We start from the raw sequence: 17,899 nt of genomic DNA, 5'->3' as shown, positions 1-17,899 counted from the left end.
GAGGGGATAGAGAGGAGGAGAGAGGAAGGGAGAGGAGGGAAGAGGAGGGGGAGAAAGCACAAAGATTTCTCTCTATTTCCATCAAAGTCTCAGAAGTAAGCCTTATTTCTGACCATCCTGGGCCACATGTTCACCACTTAACTAATTACTGGACAATAGTATGTGATGATACTTTCATTATTGGCATTTAACAGAGGGTTTTAAGTAGACAGGAAGCAACTTATTAGGCAGTCTGATATTCGACCAGCAATACCACATGCACATTAAAACAACAGCCAAAGAATATAAAAGGCAGGATCTTCTGGCTTCTAAAATCTAAGAGAGTAGGCTTTCAGATTTTATTCTCCTAAAGATAAAATAAGTATGAGCCCATTAAACTCAATAAACTTCCCGGTGGAGTTAGAACTGTTACAAATTTCTTGGACTGGAGGGATAGTACAGTGAGTAAGGGATTGCTTACTCACTGTAGGGATTGCAAACCATGGTTTGATCCCAGGCACCCCATATGGTTCCCCACCAAGCTTCACCAAACATGGTTCCTGATCACAGAACTAGGAGTAAATCCTGAGCACAACTGGGTGTGGCCCAAATAAACAAAACAGGAAGTTTATATAAACAAAGCTCTTAGAAGAATGTGGGCCCCAAAGAAAGCACTACAGAACTGTTAGCTATCATAACAAAAAAGGATCCTTGGGAGTTAAAGAGACACAGTACAACCAGTAGGGTGCTTGTCTTGAACATGGATGGCCTAGGTTCCGTTCTGGCACCTCAGCTCATTTCAATAACCCTGAAAAAAGAGACAAGAATAAACCCTGATCGCAGTCAGGTGTGACCCCCACCCCCCAAAAAATAAAAGATCCTTACAGGTAGATGGAAACACAGAACAGATGTTTCCCATCTACACACTGAATGGTATATAACTTAATTTTGTGACAAGCTGGTAACAAAGGGTGTATTAATAAAACTACTTTTTGCTGCTTTGATTCATACATAGTTTAAGAATCATTGTCACTGTCATCCCATTGCTCATCGATTTGTTCAAATGGGCACCAGTAACGTCTCTCAATGAGAGACTTATTGTTACTGTTTTTGGCATATCCAATACGCACAGGTAGCTTGCCAGACTCTGCCATGCAGGCGCGATACTCTCGGTAGCTTGCCGGGCTCTCCGAGAGGGGTGGAGGAATTGAACACAGGTCAGACGTGTGAAAGGCGAACCGCTGTGCTATCGCTAGAATAAAAACACTATTTTTTGTTTGCTTTTATTTTCAGGGGAGCACACCCTGCTGTGCTTAGGACTGACTCCTACCACTGGATCACTATTGGTAAGGCTTGGTAGACCAAGCGGATTGCCAGGAATTGAACCCAGGTCAGCCACAGGCATGTGCTATCTCTCCACACCCCACAGACTTTAAATATCTTTTGAACTACTTTTGAATTTAGTATAATCCCAAATTTAAATTTGAATAAATATCCAAATACTGGGTCTGCTTCCTTCATCAAATTCTAATGAAACTCCAGAAAATATATTATAAATAAGCAACTATGCTCTGAAATCAGAACAAGAATACCTGGTGGAATAGAAAGGGAGAACTTGATAAAAGACAGAAAACATACTAGATTGAACCATAATGGAAAATAGCCAAGAACATCAGGAGAAATAGGGACAAATATATTCCTCTCCTTCAGAGGAAGCAAAACTAATGCTCCCAGAGAAACTCTTGGAGAAATGGACTCTCAGGAGTCAAGGAAGCTAATATAGTCTGACCTGAAGTTTGCAGTGTGAAGAATATGACAACCTTTCTCCGGGAGAAACCACCTGGTTACATTCTTTTGCTTATGTCTGGGTCAAGACAGACCTCACAAATAGCTTTTGCTAAGGACCCCAGAGAGCCTGTGCAAAGATGATTGGTAGCAACTCTCTACTCTAAAATGCCAATTGAAGCATTTGGACACCTACTCATGGCTGAGATATCAAGGGCACCCTGGAGGTGAGGGGAGATCAGCCCAGTGCCCACCCAGAGCCCAGACAGCTACTGGCTCCCATACTCCAAAATCACCACCATGCCTCTGGCTGGACTCCATTGTCTTGGCACTAACCTCATCAAGAAATTAACCTGCCAGGGGCTGGAGCGATAGCACAATGGGTAAGGCATTTGCCTTGCATCTGTGCATCGCTGAGTGTGACCCAAAACGAAAAAAAAAATTAACCTGCCAGAAATTCAGGTATGCAGGTCTCTATGACTGAAATCTCCAGCCTTTTTAGGAGTCAGGAGGGCCCCCCCCACCTCCCTGTGGAAGCTCAACAATCACCTCCACACCCCAAAGCTGCCACCCAGTTAAAAATTTAACTTCAGCTCTACACCATTTCCTTGGACAACTCCAAACTCTACAAAACTGATAATTCAGTAGTAGTAGCATACCAGGTTAGATGGGTTGTAATGTAGAAGGCAACCAGTCTTGACTAACAAAACATAAAAACAGAAGGCTTAACCTTTTTTTTTTTTCTTTTTGGGTCTCACCCGGCGATGCACAGGGGTTACTCCTGGCTTTGCACTCAGGAGTTACTCCTGGCGGTGCTCAGGGGACCATATGGGATGCTGGGGATCGAACCCGGGTCGGCTGCGTGCAAGGCAAACGCCCTACCCACTGTGCTATCGCTCCAGCCCAAGGCTTAACCTTTAACAACATCTTAGTAATCTCTCATACAAGGACTTAATGTCTCCATTATAAGATATGACAATTTACACTAATCTCTTCAAGCAATATAAAATAAATTATTGTGGGCCTCCTATGGGGGACAGGCTTGAGAAGTGGTTTGGAAAATTGGAGACAAAGGTGGAGGGAAGGTGATAATGGTGGTAGGACTGGTGTTAGAATATTAAATGGTATAACAAATTATCATTAATAACTTTGCAAAACACAGTGTTTTCAATAACAATAAAATAAAATAATTTTTAAAAGTATATAAACAAATAAAATGCCAATTAAGAGACTTATTTAAAAGCGTAGTAGGGGTGAGAGAAGTAGTACAGCAGGTAGGGTTTTTGCCTTCCACATGGCTAACCCAGGTTTGATACCCAGCATCCCATATGACCCCCTGAGAACCACCAGGAGTAAATCCTGAGTGCAGAGCCAGGAGTAACCCCTGAGCACAGCTAGGTGTGGCTCAAAAACAAAAAACATAAAATAAAAGAGGCACCACCACCTAGGGAGGGAAAAATCAGATGTACCTTTTTCACCTCCCATGGGAAATCTAGTCTCTGAGGACTGACTCGGGCAAGTTCGGCCTGGGATGCCTTCACCAACTATAAAACTAGACATCAGAGTCCGACTTCAGAGCCACTCAGAATATATACACATTTCTTAAATGTTTGGTAGAGCCTGAAGCTGGCAAAGAAAAGGGAATAAAACTCAAGAATCTGGAGTCCAGTGTGAGCAATGTGTTCCATGCTATGCAGATGACACAGGAGAGCAATCATGCCACTAGCCTGGTGCCCTGCCAACGCCTCTCAGAGCCAATCTGAATCATGTGATTTATTTCATATAAATCCTACCCTCGTATTTAAATGAAATAAATATAAATTTATTGATGCTCACCTGGGATGCTGTTATATAGTAGTGTTGGCTGTTACTGCTTTTCACAATAGGCAGTCCAATGCACAGTCCTCCCTCTGACCTAGGAAAAGCCCTTTATTCTCAGACCAGCTACGACCCCCAGTGCCCTCACCTACCAATGGCAGGATAGAGGTTGATAGCCTCTTGACTTGTTGGCCCTGCTACCACTGCACTGCTATTTGGGCGCAAAATCCATGTTTCACGTACCCTCAAGATATCATACATATACATATATATGCATACACTCTGTGTTAATGCTTTGTTGTTGTTGTTTTAATTGAGCTTAGTTGGCTTCTATGCTACTTTCCCATCTAGTTTGATGTGCTCCTACTGGGCCATCAGTATTGTGGAATTTGGAGGTGTTTCTCCTGGAGGATCTGTAAAAATGGGATAATTTTTGATCCATCACATCCCAAGGGGACCCCAGAGTTTTCAAGACTGGTATATCAATGAGTTTTGGCCTCTTGGCTTGTGTCTCTTCCAAGATTAGTCTTGAAACTGAGAAGTTGAGTCCTTGTTTCCATGTGGGTGTGGTTGCTGGGGCATCCAACAGTACAGGGTTTTGGGGTTGGCTACCTGCCTCCATTCCAAGAAGACTCCAGGGTTTTCATTCAGAAAACCAGTTGTACCTAGAACTTTGATTGGCTTGGCGTTTCTGCAGACTTTGTTGTGAAGTAGTGAAGTTTGACCATTTGCTGGCGATGACTGTGGGGTGTGGGTGCAGCAGCTGGGGCTTCAGCATGCGATGTCTGTGGGATGTCAAGAACTTTTTCTTTTAGACAACTTCTCAATTGCATTTCTCTATTCCCTATTAAGTAGTCCTATGTGCCAGTGCTTGCATGCTGTTTTAGCTAAAGGCTAATTTTAGCATTTTTTAGATCTTGCCAGACCCACCTTTCTTTGAAGAGCTCTTTTTCCAAATTATCCTCTTAAGTGACTGAATACCACTGGTTCTCAGTTTTCAGTTCTATAAGATAAATTGCTTTGTTTCTGGTTATTCATGCAAGTTGCAGACGTTGTTCACCTGGAGATTGATTGTTAAAGAAAAGTTCAACTCAATTACATTTACAATAGTTCATGTGTTTGAGGTGTGGAAAGGGAAGAAGTATAAGTTTCCCCTCATGCAGTTTTAGGAGATTCTGACTATGTCCACATTAGATGCTATAATTATATTCTACTGGTATGCACGGGGGCAAGCAGAGTCTCCTGCCCCCGCGCCTGGCTGTCTTCACTAGGGCCCCTCGGAGGGAGTGGTTGAGTTTCCCTCCCCACCCTGGGCAGAGCCCCCGCCACCAAGGACCTCTGGAACCCAGCCACAGCCATGCTCAAAGCCCCTCTCCACACACTCAGATGAGCCTCATGCATGAAGGAACCAGCAGAGGAACCCAGGTGTGGGGGACCCAGGGCCGAGATCTCCAAGCTTACTCGGATGGGGACTGTGCCTCTTCCGCCCAGATCCCTCATTTTCCAGTAGATAGGTGGTCACACCCAAAAACTGTCCCTGGCGCTGTGTAATCCCACCAAAGGACAACGTCCAGAGACTTTAAGACTAAGCTCCTGGAAGCGCACGGCCGCAAAGCGGCCGTGCTACATCTTATAGCCTAATTCTCCCCTTTGGAGAACCTGGCAAGCTACCGAGAGTTTCCTGCCTGCATGGGAGAGTTTGGCAAGCTCCCTGTGGCATATTCATATGCCAAAACCAGTAACAATGATGGGTCTCATTCCCTGACCCTGAAAGACCCTCCATGTGGCACCATTGGGAAGGACGAGTAAAAAGAGGCTTCTAAAATCTCAGGGCTAGAACGAATGGAGACGGTACTGAGACCGCTCGAGAAAATTGACAATCAACGGGATGATGATGATGATGATGATGATATAGTAATATTGTTACTATATCTCATGGTTATTCAATAAAAATAAATTAATAAAATTAACTTAGGTACGACTGAAGACATAAATGCCCTAAATTTGGCTGAAATTTTTTAAAAAGCATACGTTGTTATCTTCAGGTAGTACACAGACTAAGTAAGGATGAGAAGCAGAAGGCCTTGATAAAACAAATCATATGGAAGGCCACAACAATGCCTCTAGGTAGCCTGTGGATGAGGAAACTATGGTTTAAAAAAAATCTGAGTCCAGTGGCTGGGATAAATAGCTCAAAAGGCTGATGCACATTCCTTGCATGCAATAAACTTGGGCTGATCCCCCATACTACAAAGTCCCCAGTGCTCCTCCCAGAGTGGCCCCTGAGCACTGAGACAGGAGTAATAATAGCCAGACATCGCTAAGGAAAAAAATTAGGCCATACCGTTTTCCTCTGATTCCCAATTTAATATCCTTACCATGATGTCTCTGTCTTATGGATGAACTAGAAGTATGAGGTTGCAGAATTTGTTCTTTTTGTCTCTTAGCCTCCCAAACATGGAAGTTTTATTGGTCAATGGCTTATGTTTTTTATTCAACAAAAATATATGAAGTACCTGCATCACTGTCATCCCATTGCTCATCAATTTGCTCAAGCGGGCACCAATAACATCTCCATTTGTTCCTGTCACATTCAGGGTCAGGGGAATGTGGCCCATTATTATTAGTTTTTGGTGATAATGAAGTACCTAGCTTAATTAAATACATTTTTGTTTAAAACTAAAAGCTTCAGGGCTGGAGTGATAGCACAGCGGGTAGGGAGTTTGCCTTGCACGCAGCCGACCTGGGTTCAATTCCCAGCATCCCATACGATCCCCTGAGCACCGCCAGGGGAAATTCCTGAGTGCAGAGCCAGAAGTAAGCCCTGTGCATGCCGGGTGTGACCCCAAAAGCAAAAAATAAATTGAAAATAAAATAAAATAAAACTAAAAGCTTGAAGAAATCTATAGTATTCATCATATTACATAGGTAAGAAATTTTATGAATGTTCTGATTATGTGATGGTCACTTTTCCTTTGATAATCAGACTCCATGTTTGTAGGGTAGCTGACATGTGGGAAAGAGCAGAACAGGGCTAGTGAAGAGAACTCTAGAATACGGAGTCACAGCATAAATTTACTTAAATCCCTGCTTCCCATCCTGGGTGCTGGGTTCTTATTTTAATTATAAATTCTCTAATTTGAAGAAAGTGAAAGAGAGGAACAGGATATTATCAAATAGAAGGACAATGTCAACTCTACAGTAAAGTCATTATATTTATCTGAATAGAAAGGTACACTCAATAAATTTTCCATAAATTAACGAAATTCATAAAAAGTAGACTTGGGTCCTTGACTTTTTTTTGTTTTGGTCACACAGTGGGAGAACACCCAAGTTCATGTACACAAGTTTGCACAAACTTTACTGTTGTGCCTGAGTTCTGAGTTTCCAACACCCCTGAGTTCTGACCCCACTTTAACTTTGTTTTGGGAGGAAGGAGTGGCCACACCAGGCAGTGCTCAAATTTATTCCTTGCTATGTGCTCAGGGATCACTCCTGGAGAGGCCAATACGTGGTGCTGGGAATTTAACCTGCTCATTAAACCTGCCTGCATGCAAGGCAAATGCCCTATTCAACTGCACTATCGCTCCTGCCTCCCATTTTAACTATTTTAGGGATAAGTCAAAATATGAATTTGAAGGGGTCAGAGTAACAGTATACCAGGTACGGCATTTGCTTTGCATGCAGCCCACCAGGATTCAATCCCTGCCCAGCACACCATATAGTCCTCAAAGCCTGCCGGGGTGATGCCTGAGTGCAGAACCAGGAGTAAGCCCTGAGCACTGCCAGGTGTGATCCCAAATCAAAACTAAATAAAACAAACAAACAAAATGATTTGAGAGACTTTGGAGAACTTTTTCTAATTGAATCATCATGAGATACACAGTTACAAAGCTGTCCATAATTAAGTTTCAGCCATACAAGGTTCCAACAACCATCCCTCCAACAGTGCACATTTCCTATCACCTATGTCCTCAAGTTCCCTCCCACCACCACTCCACAGCCTAGCTCTATGGCAGACACTTTCCACTTGCCACCCTCTCTCCCTCCCTCCTTCTCTCTCTCTCTCTCTCTCTCTCTCTCACACACACACACACACACACATATAATGTGAGAATCACATTATGGTTTGCAATACAGGTCCTAAAAGTTTATCTATCATGTATATCACTTTACCTTCATACAATACTCAGTTCTTGTCCAGACTGATCATTTCCAACTATCATTGTCATAGTGGTTCCTTCTCAGTCCTAACTGGCCCTCCCCCTCTCCCCAATTGTGGCAAGTTTCCAACCATGGACCAGTCCTCCTGGTCTCATTTCTACTGTCCTTGGATATCAGTCTCACACTAGGTCTTTTTAAGATATCCCATAAATGAGAACAGTGAGTCTATGTCTGTCCCTCTCATTCTGATTCATTTCACTCAGCATGAAGCTCCCTATGTTTATACACTTATAAGCAAATTTCATTACAAATTTCATTACTGGACCTAGTGGCTTTGTAGTATTCCACTATGTAGATGTACCAATGTTTCTTTATCCAGTCATTTGTTCTCAGGCATTCAGGTTGTCCCATGGCTAATGTGCATAGTTAGTGCTACAATAAACAGAAGTGCAGAAGGCTTTTCTGCACTGTACTTTTGGATCCCTAGAGTATATATCCAGGACTGGTATTGCTGGGCCATGTGGAAGCTCAATTTCTAGTTTTTTTGAGAAATGTCCATATTGTTTTGACTCTGGAGAAATTTAAGAAAACTGGAAACTGCTAGATTAGAGCTAGTCAAACTTAATTAACTTTTTACTTTGTCCAGATCATATGCTGTAATTTATTATTTCTAATAAATTTGTAGATAAAATTGAAAAGCAAATTAGGGGTGATACTAGAGTAGATAAAAGACAACATCTATATTTTTGTCAAGTGAAGCCAATGGACAAATATTAATTAACATAGAACACTGGAGAAAATTAAAAGCCAGGTGTTTGCAGAGCATGAGTGGACCAACAAGCACAAATCCTGAGACATGGGGCAATTATTCCTGAAGGAAAGGATGCAGATAAGACCAAACATAATAGAAAAAAATAGTGCCTGAGATATAGTACAATGGAGTGGAAAGGGCACTTGCCTTGCCAACCCAGGTTCAATGTGTGGTATCCCATATGATCCCCCAAGCCTGCCAAGAGTGATTCGTGAGTTCAGAGCTAGGACTAAACCCTGAGCACTGCCAGGTGTGGTCAAAAAAACAAACAAAAAAATTAAAAATGTTTCCATTTGGTGGGGAGTTGAGGGGGTGTACACTGAAAAAACATGTTCTCCATTGAGCTATTTCCCTAAATCTCTATGAAAAGCAAAACCCCCATATTCTCAATAATTCCACTCAGGCAGGCAATACTCCCTCCTCCCCAGCACAGCATTAAGTTTTGCTCTAAACTTTTAGGACATAGGTTCTGGACTTGGGATAAAAGTAGCTGTTTCTTACTGAAAACAGAAAATCTAAGTGAAAACCAACATATAGAACAGTGAATTCCCAGTTCTCTGCGTCCAAATGTTGCCAAGATTGCTGATGATCAGGCTTATATACTTCAATAGGAAAATGGAATGCTGGTGACTGAATATCCCTATAAGAAACAAACTATCCCTACAGTGAAACAAAATCTTTCTGATAGGAAAGACTGAAAAATACTGATACTGTAAAGAGAGAAAAAGAAGAAAAGTGTCTGCCAGAGAGGCAGGGGGTGGGGTGGGGTGGGGGTGGCGGGAGGGATACTGGGGACACTAGTGGTGGAAAATGTACACAGGTGGAGGGGTGGGTGTTTGATTATTTTATGACTGAAACTTAATTATGTAAGCTTTGCAATTGTATCTCACAGTGATTCAATAAAAAAGAAAAAAGAAAAGAAAAATACTGATACTAAGCATCCCATGCCAAATTTGAAAAGCACTATCAAATGGGAACACTCAGTTTTTAGTGCTTCACTCTTAATATGAAGATAGTCACAAGTCACCAGACATTTAAAAAGAGAGACTTGAGGGGCTGGAGCGATAGCACAGCGGGTAGGGCGTTTGCCTTGCACGCGGCCGACCCGGGTTCGAATCCCAGCATCCCATATGGTCCCCTGAGCACCGCCAGGAGTAATTCCTGAGTGTAGAACCAGGAGTAACCCCTGTGCATCGTCGGGTGTGACCCAAAAAGAAAAAAAAAAAAAAAGAGAGAGACTTGAGAAAGCAGAACCAGTATATCACTAGGAGATTTCTGCAAAATTTAAATTAGTTTTCAGAAACATTAGAGAAACTTTAGTATCCTTGAAACAAGACTTTTTTTTCTTTTTGGGTCACACCCATCGATGCTCAGAGGTTACTCCTGGCTCTGTACTCAGTAATTACTCCTGGCAGTGCGAGGGGGACGATATGGGATGCTGGGGACTGAATCCCGGTCAGCCACGTGCAAGGCAAACGGCCCTACCTGCTATACTCTCGCTCCAGTCGCAAGACTAAAGTATTTTCTAAAAGTGACATTGAACAAGACAGAGAAGATTCAATAGCAGAAAGTGCTTTAATCCCTTAAAGTGCTGTAAAACTTTTAAATTAAGGTTATTTAGTTATAAGAAGGATATGAAATTTAAAAATTTGCAAGAAAATAGTGAAAAATTCAGAACTGGAAATTGTAATTACTGGAACTATTAAGTTAGGTGATTAAGTCACAGTATTTGGGAATTTCTGAGCTATGAAACGTAGACTATATGAATAGAACAAAAATATTTAAAAACAGTTGACAAAATTTTAAAAAATCTAGAAATGGGTCAGAGAGAGTATAATATGTAGGACATTTTCTTTGTACATGGCTGATCAGGGTTTGATACCCAGAATTCCATACGGTCCCGAGTGCACAGCCAGGAGTGATCTTGAAGTGAAGAACCAGGCGTAAGCCTTAAACATGGCCTGGTGTGGCTCCAAAACAAAACAAAACAAAAATCTAGAAATCAATGTAAGAAATTTGAGTAATGTAGAATTACAAGGTAAATATAAGCATGAAGAGAAAGGTAAATAGAGTTTGGGTTATTTAAAGAGTTTTGGGCAGAGATTCCAGGAGGGAAATATCTGTGTCCCTGTGCACTCTTGTCGACTCCACATCAGTTGTCTTTAAACTTGGGTTTCTCAAAGGTGAAGTTAAACACCAAGGTACCATGTCCAGTCCCCGTACCAGGCTGTCTTCACCGGGGCAACTGGGAGAGGGCCAGTTAAGTTTTCTTCCCCACCTCAGAGTCCCAGCAGTCGAAAACCTCCAGAACCCAATCGCCACCATGCTCATGGCTGCTCTCCACAAGCTCTGACGAGTCTCACCCATGAGTGCATCTGCAGAAAAACTCAGGTATGCGGGACCCCTGGCTGAAATCTCCAAGCTCTCTAGGAGTGGGAATGGGCTCCTTATCTCCCAAGTCCATCAGTAGCTTGACAGTCACATCCACAAACTGCCAATGGCGCCATATATTCTCATCAACGGCCATGATCCAGAGACTCAGGAAAAAAGCTCCCAGAAGAGAGGAACATAGGTCTCGCCTATAAGTGAATCTGATGTATAATCATATTCTAAATTATAGAATTCCCGGACCTCTCATACTCTACACCACTGATGTACCAAGAATAGCACATGACATGTGACTGGGTTTAACAAACATGTTAGTAATCTTTTATACAAAGGCTTAATGGCTCCAGGATGAAACAGAACAATCTTCACACACTTTTCTTTAAGAAAACTTTATTGGACCATTTTTAACAGATTATTCATAACAAGCAATGCAAAATTAATTGTTCCAGTTCTGCTTTGGGGAGCATGGTTTGGGATTTGGGGTGGAAACATTCAAAGTACGGTAGTGGAAAGGTGCAATGGTGGTGAAATTGGTGTTTGTGTATTAAAAATACACATATATTAAATATAATGAATTACTGTGAGCAATTTTATAAAAATAAAGGGTTTATTTTTTAAAATTTTATTGAATAATCATGAGAACAGTTACAAAGCTTTCAGGATTAAGTCTCAGTCATACAATGATCCAACAACAATCCCTTCACCAGTGCACATGTTCCACCACCAAGAACCCCAGTATACCACCCTCCCACTCCCCACCCTGCCTGTGTGGCAGATGATTTTCACTTTACTCTCTCTTTACTTTGATTACATTCAATTTTCGACAGAAAACCCCCACTATTATTATCTGGAATTTTCCCCCCAACAATCAGGTCTGCTGAAAAGGCATCATTAGATCATTTGTTTTCTACTGCTAATAATGAAGAACATATGATGTTGCATGGCCACAAAAGCGGCCGCACGGTTTTGGAATTCTGGTATCTTAGTAATTAAGTCCAGAGATATTTCTGCCAGCAGTTGCTGCGTTCCAAGATTGGTCTGTGTGCCTCTGGAATCATGGCCTCTCAGGGGTGGAGAAGCTGTTCCTGAGTGGTTTTTTGTATATCAGGAAAGGAGAAATATTTTGGAGAAATAGTCCGGGTCTCCACAGATGGGAGCTGTGTTAGTAGAAGCTCAGTGTCGCCGGGGTTCCATCTGGAGAAGGCAGGGACTCTGCACCTTCTCCATCTGGGGCACCCAGGTGTTGTTGGCCCAGTCCGGGGTCCGGAGCATTCTCCGGCTTTCAGTGCCCGCCGCCCAGGATTCTTCACTGCTCAGTCAAAATAAAGTTTTTTAAAAAGCTTAGATCTCACCCTGTAGTTCAGTTCTGAAAAGAGTCCAGGTACTGGAAGGTTTGGAGCCGCCCAGCAAGTAAACCTGTACCTGCGTGGTGAATGCATCAGCAGCTGGATGGTGTCTACAGGCTTCTTGATACCCCAAAATTCCACTGTGCCTCTGGTCAGACCCCAACAACTGGCACCAAGTTTCCTGAAAAATTAAACAGTCAAAAGTTAGGTATGTGGGAGCCACACCCACAAACCACCTCAGGCTCAGCTCTATAAGGTCAATAATTTTTTTTTCTTTTTGGGTCATACCCGGCGATGCACAGGGGTAACTCCTGGCTCTTCACTCAGGAATCACTCCTGGCAGTGCTCAGGGGACCATATGGGATGCTGGGATTCGAACCCGGGTTGGCCGCGTGCAAGGCAAACGCCCTACCCACTGTGCTATCGCTCCAGCCCCTCAATAAACTATTTGGCATGTGCCTAAAGGGTAGGCTGGGATAGTGGTGGGAAGATCCAAAGTAATGGTGGTAGGAAGGTGCAATGGTGGTGGGATTGGTATTGAAATACTGAATGTAAACAATTACTGTGAACTACATTATAAAAAAAATTTTAATTAAAAAAATACTAACAAGAAAGAAATTTCAGGTGCTACCAGCTCCTCCTGAGAGCAGGAATGGAATCCAAATAATTTTAAGACAACTGAAGTAATAGTCAGCATGCTTGTGCAACTTCAGAGAGCCAGCATGCCTGTGTAACCTCAGGCAGCCAGCACCTGTGTAATCTTGGGGATAGATGGGAAACTTGGGACAATGGTGAAGAGAAGGTCACACTGATGATGGGATTGGTGTTGGAGCATTGAATGCCTTAAACAGATTATGGGGCTGGAGCGATAGCACAGCAGGTAGGACGTTTGCCTTGTACACGGCCAACTAGGGTTCAATTCCAGCATCCCATATGGTCCCCCGAGCACTGCCAGGGGTGATTCCTGAGTGGAGAGCCAGGAGTAACCCTTGAGCATCGCCAGGTGTGACCCAAAAAGAAAAAAAAAAACCAGATGTATTATGAACAACTTTGTAAATCAGGATGTTTAAATAAAAAAAAAATTTTTTTAAAGAGGCCAGGTACTGTCTGTGGCTACCGAGGAATAGCTAGAAGGAGGAAGCAGGATTAAATGTTCAAGTGTTCAAGGAAATGCTGACTAAACCAAGCTTCAGAACAAGTCAATCCAAGCAGTTTAGAGATGCCAATCTCGTGGGAAGGTGGTCAAGGTGAGCCGTATTGATACCATGTTTATACACAATGCATGATAACACCTAAGAATGGGGCCCAGTGTCCATACCTGCTCCACCACTGATGTTGAGATAAGGGCAAGGGAGGAGCTCAAGTCAGCCTCTGCCAGACAGGGCCTCGGGATCTCAAATCTACCGCTTCATGTTCTGAATGAATCCATTATTTTCTTTGGGGGTGAACAATGAAATAGCAAGTATAGTAGAGAAATCATACCATGAACTATGTTTCTCTACATTTTTTTTTCATTACTTCCCCCTTACAAAACTTAAGGTTTTTTTTCCTAATTGTTTTCTGTCACCACAACTGTAAAATTTTTGTTGTTTTGGGGCCACACCGGGCCATGCTTAGGGCTTACTCCTGACAGGCTACAAAAGCTATATGGGGGTGCCAGAGATTGAACCCTATGTGCAAAGTAAGTGCCCTTACCCACAGTACTACAGCACTGGCTCCACAAACATAAGCACCCCACCTGCTTATGTGCATTGCTCTTTGGACTACTTACCACTAAAACGTTTAAGAGATTATTGTCCACCCTCCTCCAACCCTTTGAGAATGCCTAATCTAAGTCCAGTTCCTTTCCTTTTCTAGAGTTTATCTCCTCACTCAGAGTTTTCCCCTCACAACTTAACCCTGTTCTCCTGAAATTCAACTTCTTCCTCTTACCAGTTCTACTGGTTACCCATCCCTATCTAGAGCCCTCTCTCTGTTCTTGTTATAGTCTATTGCTTGAAAGACAAAGCTACTCTCACATCTGCTTTCTGCTTCCACCCCTTCCCCCCATTCATCTACTGAAAAATATCATAATTACATGAGTATACATGAAATTATACTACATGAAATACTAACTACATGAAATATATACTACATGAAATATGAAATATATATTTTATTTGCCCAGAAAGCACAAATAACTTTATTTATTTATTTATTTTTGCTTTTTGGGTCACACCCGGCGATGCACAGGGGTTACTCCTGGCTCTGCACTCAGGAATTACCCCCTGTCAGTGCTCAGGGGACCATATGGGATGCTGGGAATTGAACCCAAATAACTTTAAGCAGCACTTGCCAAGAAATAAAACTGAGGACTAGGAGATATAGCACAGCCATTATGGCACACATTAGTCACATCCCCACCCTGGGCTCAGTCCCTGGTACCACAGGGCCTCTTGTCAGCCCTGAAAGCCCCCAACACTGCTGGGGCAACACAAATAATCTACAGCACTGAAGATCCTGAGTATATCTGCTTCCTACAACCCTAGCATTGAACCAGAGACCTGCTTGGCCAGGAATGGCCACCAGGCCCCCTGAATGGAATAGGCCCTTCCCCCAATAGAAAAGAAATAACAAAACTGAATGCTAAGTTTCATTACAACTGTTTCTAAACAACTGAAGACTGTATGGTTATGAATTTTGAGTAATACCTGTAAGTCAGACCCTTAGAGAACCTTTCACTAAAAATATCGAACAGAATCTGTTTCTTCCAATTGTATAAACCTATGGGCTCAGTCCAGCCTCTCTAGGGAACAAACTTTCAACTCACAATTAATCTAAACATTATGAAGTCCTCACAATTGATCTAAACATTATGAGTCCTCACAATTAATCTAAACATTATGAAGTCCTTCCTGTTTCTAACAGTTAAAATCCCTGATTTATCTTCCCTATACACCACTCTTATGGTCAAAGTCTTATCTGGTAAATTCCAATCTAAAATGTAATGACAATATCACCTATTTTCCTTTTCTTTTTTTCAGTTTTTAAAATTCTCATGGTCTTTCATCTTTTGCAGCCTATTCTTTGACTCTGACCTGTACAAATAAAACCACAAAGTGCATAAAGATATAAGTACAAACATGATCTTTGTAGATTCACCCTGTGTCCAAAAACTGGAAATGAGCAAGTGCTCATAAAGGAAAGTCTGAAAAGTTGAAAGTAGAAAGGTCATACTAAATAGCAGCATGCAACTGTTTAAAATAATAAATCAGGGGCTGGAGCGATAGCACAGCGGGTAGGGCGTTTGCCTTGCACGCAGCCAACCCGGGTTCAATTCCCAGCATTCCATATGGTCCCCTGAGCACCACCAGGAGTGATTCCTGAGTGCAGAGCCAGGAAGAAACCCCTGTGCATTGCTGGGTGTGACCCAAAAAAGAAAAAATAAATAAATAAAATAATAAATCAGATGTGTAACAAAAGAACCACAGATATTTCTGTGAGAAGAATCTGAAGTGAAAAAAAAGCAAGCTGGAGGAAAATGCATATTGTGTGCAAGACTAAAAATCTCTCCTTTCTGGAGCTGTAGTGATAGTACAGTGGGTAGGGTGCTTGCCTTGCATACAGCCATCCCTGGTTCCATTCCTGGCATCCCATTTGACACTCCTGAGCATCGTCAGGAGTAATTCCTGAGTGCAGAAGCGCAGAAGCAGAAATAATCTCTAAGCATCACTGGGTATGGCCTTAAAGCAAAAAAAAATCTCCTTCCCTTTCCTTCTGTTGCTGTTATAGGATGGGGATTGCACACTTAGTTGTGACACTTACTAAGTGGTAAGTGTCACTTAGCAGACTTAGCTAAGTGCTCACACACTTTGCTGTGGTGCCAGGGACCACAAATGGCAGTGTTGCAAGGAATACACTCAGCATGTGGGCCAGTCCCAGAAGATTAAACTCAAAGACATGGAAGGCAGGTGCTCTATAACTGACTAACAACCCTGGGGCCCTGGCACCAATTTTTTTGAACAACCAAAACCAAAACCAACCACTCCTTGAAGTTTATTCATGACTAAAGATGATTTTATGAAGCCATAAAACCTGGAACAGATTCTTTAAGCTTGACTTGGGAGACCTGCTAAAATGAGGAGAAAGAAGTAATGGATGGAAAGTGGACAGAAAATGAAAGGACATGAATGGAGAGCTTTTTCTTACTATCTAGGAACACATCTTTAACACTTCTCTAGGCCTTGAATGTCTCTTCTAACACTGTTTTAAAGTTCTAAAGGCTCTCTCTTTAGTATTCCCTCAGTAGGCAGTTAGTGGATAAGAACTGGGCAATTTTGCCTGAAAGGTCCAAAACACTCCCTCAAAAAAAAAAAAAAAGTTGAGTTAACAGAGATCCAGTGATTACTAGAGATTACTAGAGATTACTAAGGAACCAATAAGGAAAAACTGAGGAAAGTGATCTGGTCAAATGCTCAGGCTTAACACTAAGGTCAAAAGTATTAGGAGGGTGGGGCTGGAGTGATAGCACAGCGGGTAGGGAGTTTGCCTTGCATGCGGCTGACCCAGGTTCGATTCCCAGCATCCCATATGGTCCCCCAGCATCGCCAGGAGTAATTCCTGAGTGCATAAGCCAGGAGTAATCCCTGTGTATTGCCGGGTGTGACCCAAAAAGCAAAAAAAAGAAAAGTATTAGGGGGGAGATACAGATCAAAACAACAATGAGATATCATCTCACACCACAGAGACTGGCCCACATCCAAAAGAACAAAAGCAACAACAAAAGGTGTTGGCATGGATGTGGGAAGAAAGGGACTCTTCCACACTGCATGTGGGAATGCCGACTGGTTCAGCCCTTTTGAAAAACAGTATGGACACTTCTCAAAAAATTAGAAATTGAGCTCCCATTTGACCCAGCAATACCACCTCTGGGAATATATCCCAAAGAGGCAAAAAAAAGTGTAGTAGAAATGACATCTGCACTCGTATGTTCATTGCAGCATTGTTTACAATAGCCAGAATCTGGAAAAAACTCAAGTGCACAAGAACAGATGACTGGTTAAAGAAACTTCGGTACCTCTACACAATGGAATACTATACAGCTATTAAAAAAGATGAAGTCATGAAATTTGCATATATGTGGATCAACATGGAAAGTATCATGTTAAGTGAAATGAGTCAGAAAGAGAGGGAAGACATAGAAAGATTGCACTCATTTGTGGAATATAAAGTAACAGAATGGGAGACTAACACCCAAGATTATTAGAGATAAGTACTGGGAGGATTACTCCACAGCTTAGAAGCTGACCTTGCATGCTGAGGGAAAAGGCAGCTCAGATAGAGAAGGGACCACCAAGTAAAGGATGCTAGGAGGGTCCGCTCAAGATGGGAGATGCGACTATAGGCCGAACATGATGGCCATTTAATACCTCTATTGCAAACCACAAAACCCAAAAGGAGAGACAGCAAAAGGGAATGTCCTGCCACGGAGGTGGGGTAGAGTGGAGGGGACGGGGTAGGGGTGGTAGAAGGGATACTAGGACCATTGGTGGTGGAAAATGGACACTGGTGGAGGGATGGGTACTCAACCACTGTATGACTGAAATGCAAGCACGAAAGTTTGTAAGTC

General features: G+C 42.4%; 1 long non-coding RNA gene across 1 annotated transcript in view; it reads right to left on the bottom strand.

Moving 5' to 3' along the window:
- Positions 1-11,318: 11,318 nt before the first annotated feature.
- The window catches only part of LOC129403615 (uncharacterized), a 20,042-nt gene continuing 13,461 nt past the window's right edge, over positions 11,319-17,899 (bottom strand). Inside the window, exon 2 of the long non-coding RNA XR_008629335.1 lies at positions 11,319-12,472. This is a non-coding gene — a long non-coding RNA (uncharacterized LOC129403615). The remainder of the gene's footprint in view (positions 12,473-17,899) is intronic.

The sequence above is a fragment of the Sorex araneus genome, chromosome 3 (assembly GCF_027595985.1).
Source record: "Sorex araneus isolate mSorAra2 chromosome 3, mSorAra2.pri, whole genome shotgun sequence".
Classification (NCBI taxonomy): Eukaryota; Metazoa; Chordata; class Mammalia; order Eulipotyphla; family Soricidae; genus Sorex; species Sorex araneus.
Note: the sequence above shows the minus strand (reverse complement) of the source record. Positions and strands in the feature narration are given on the sequence as shown.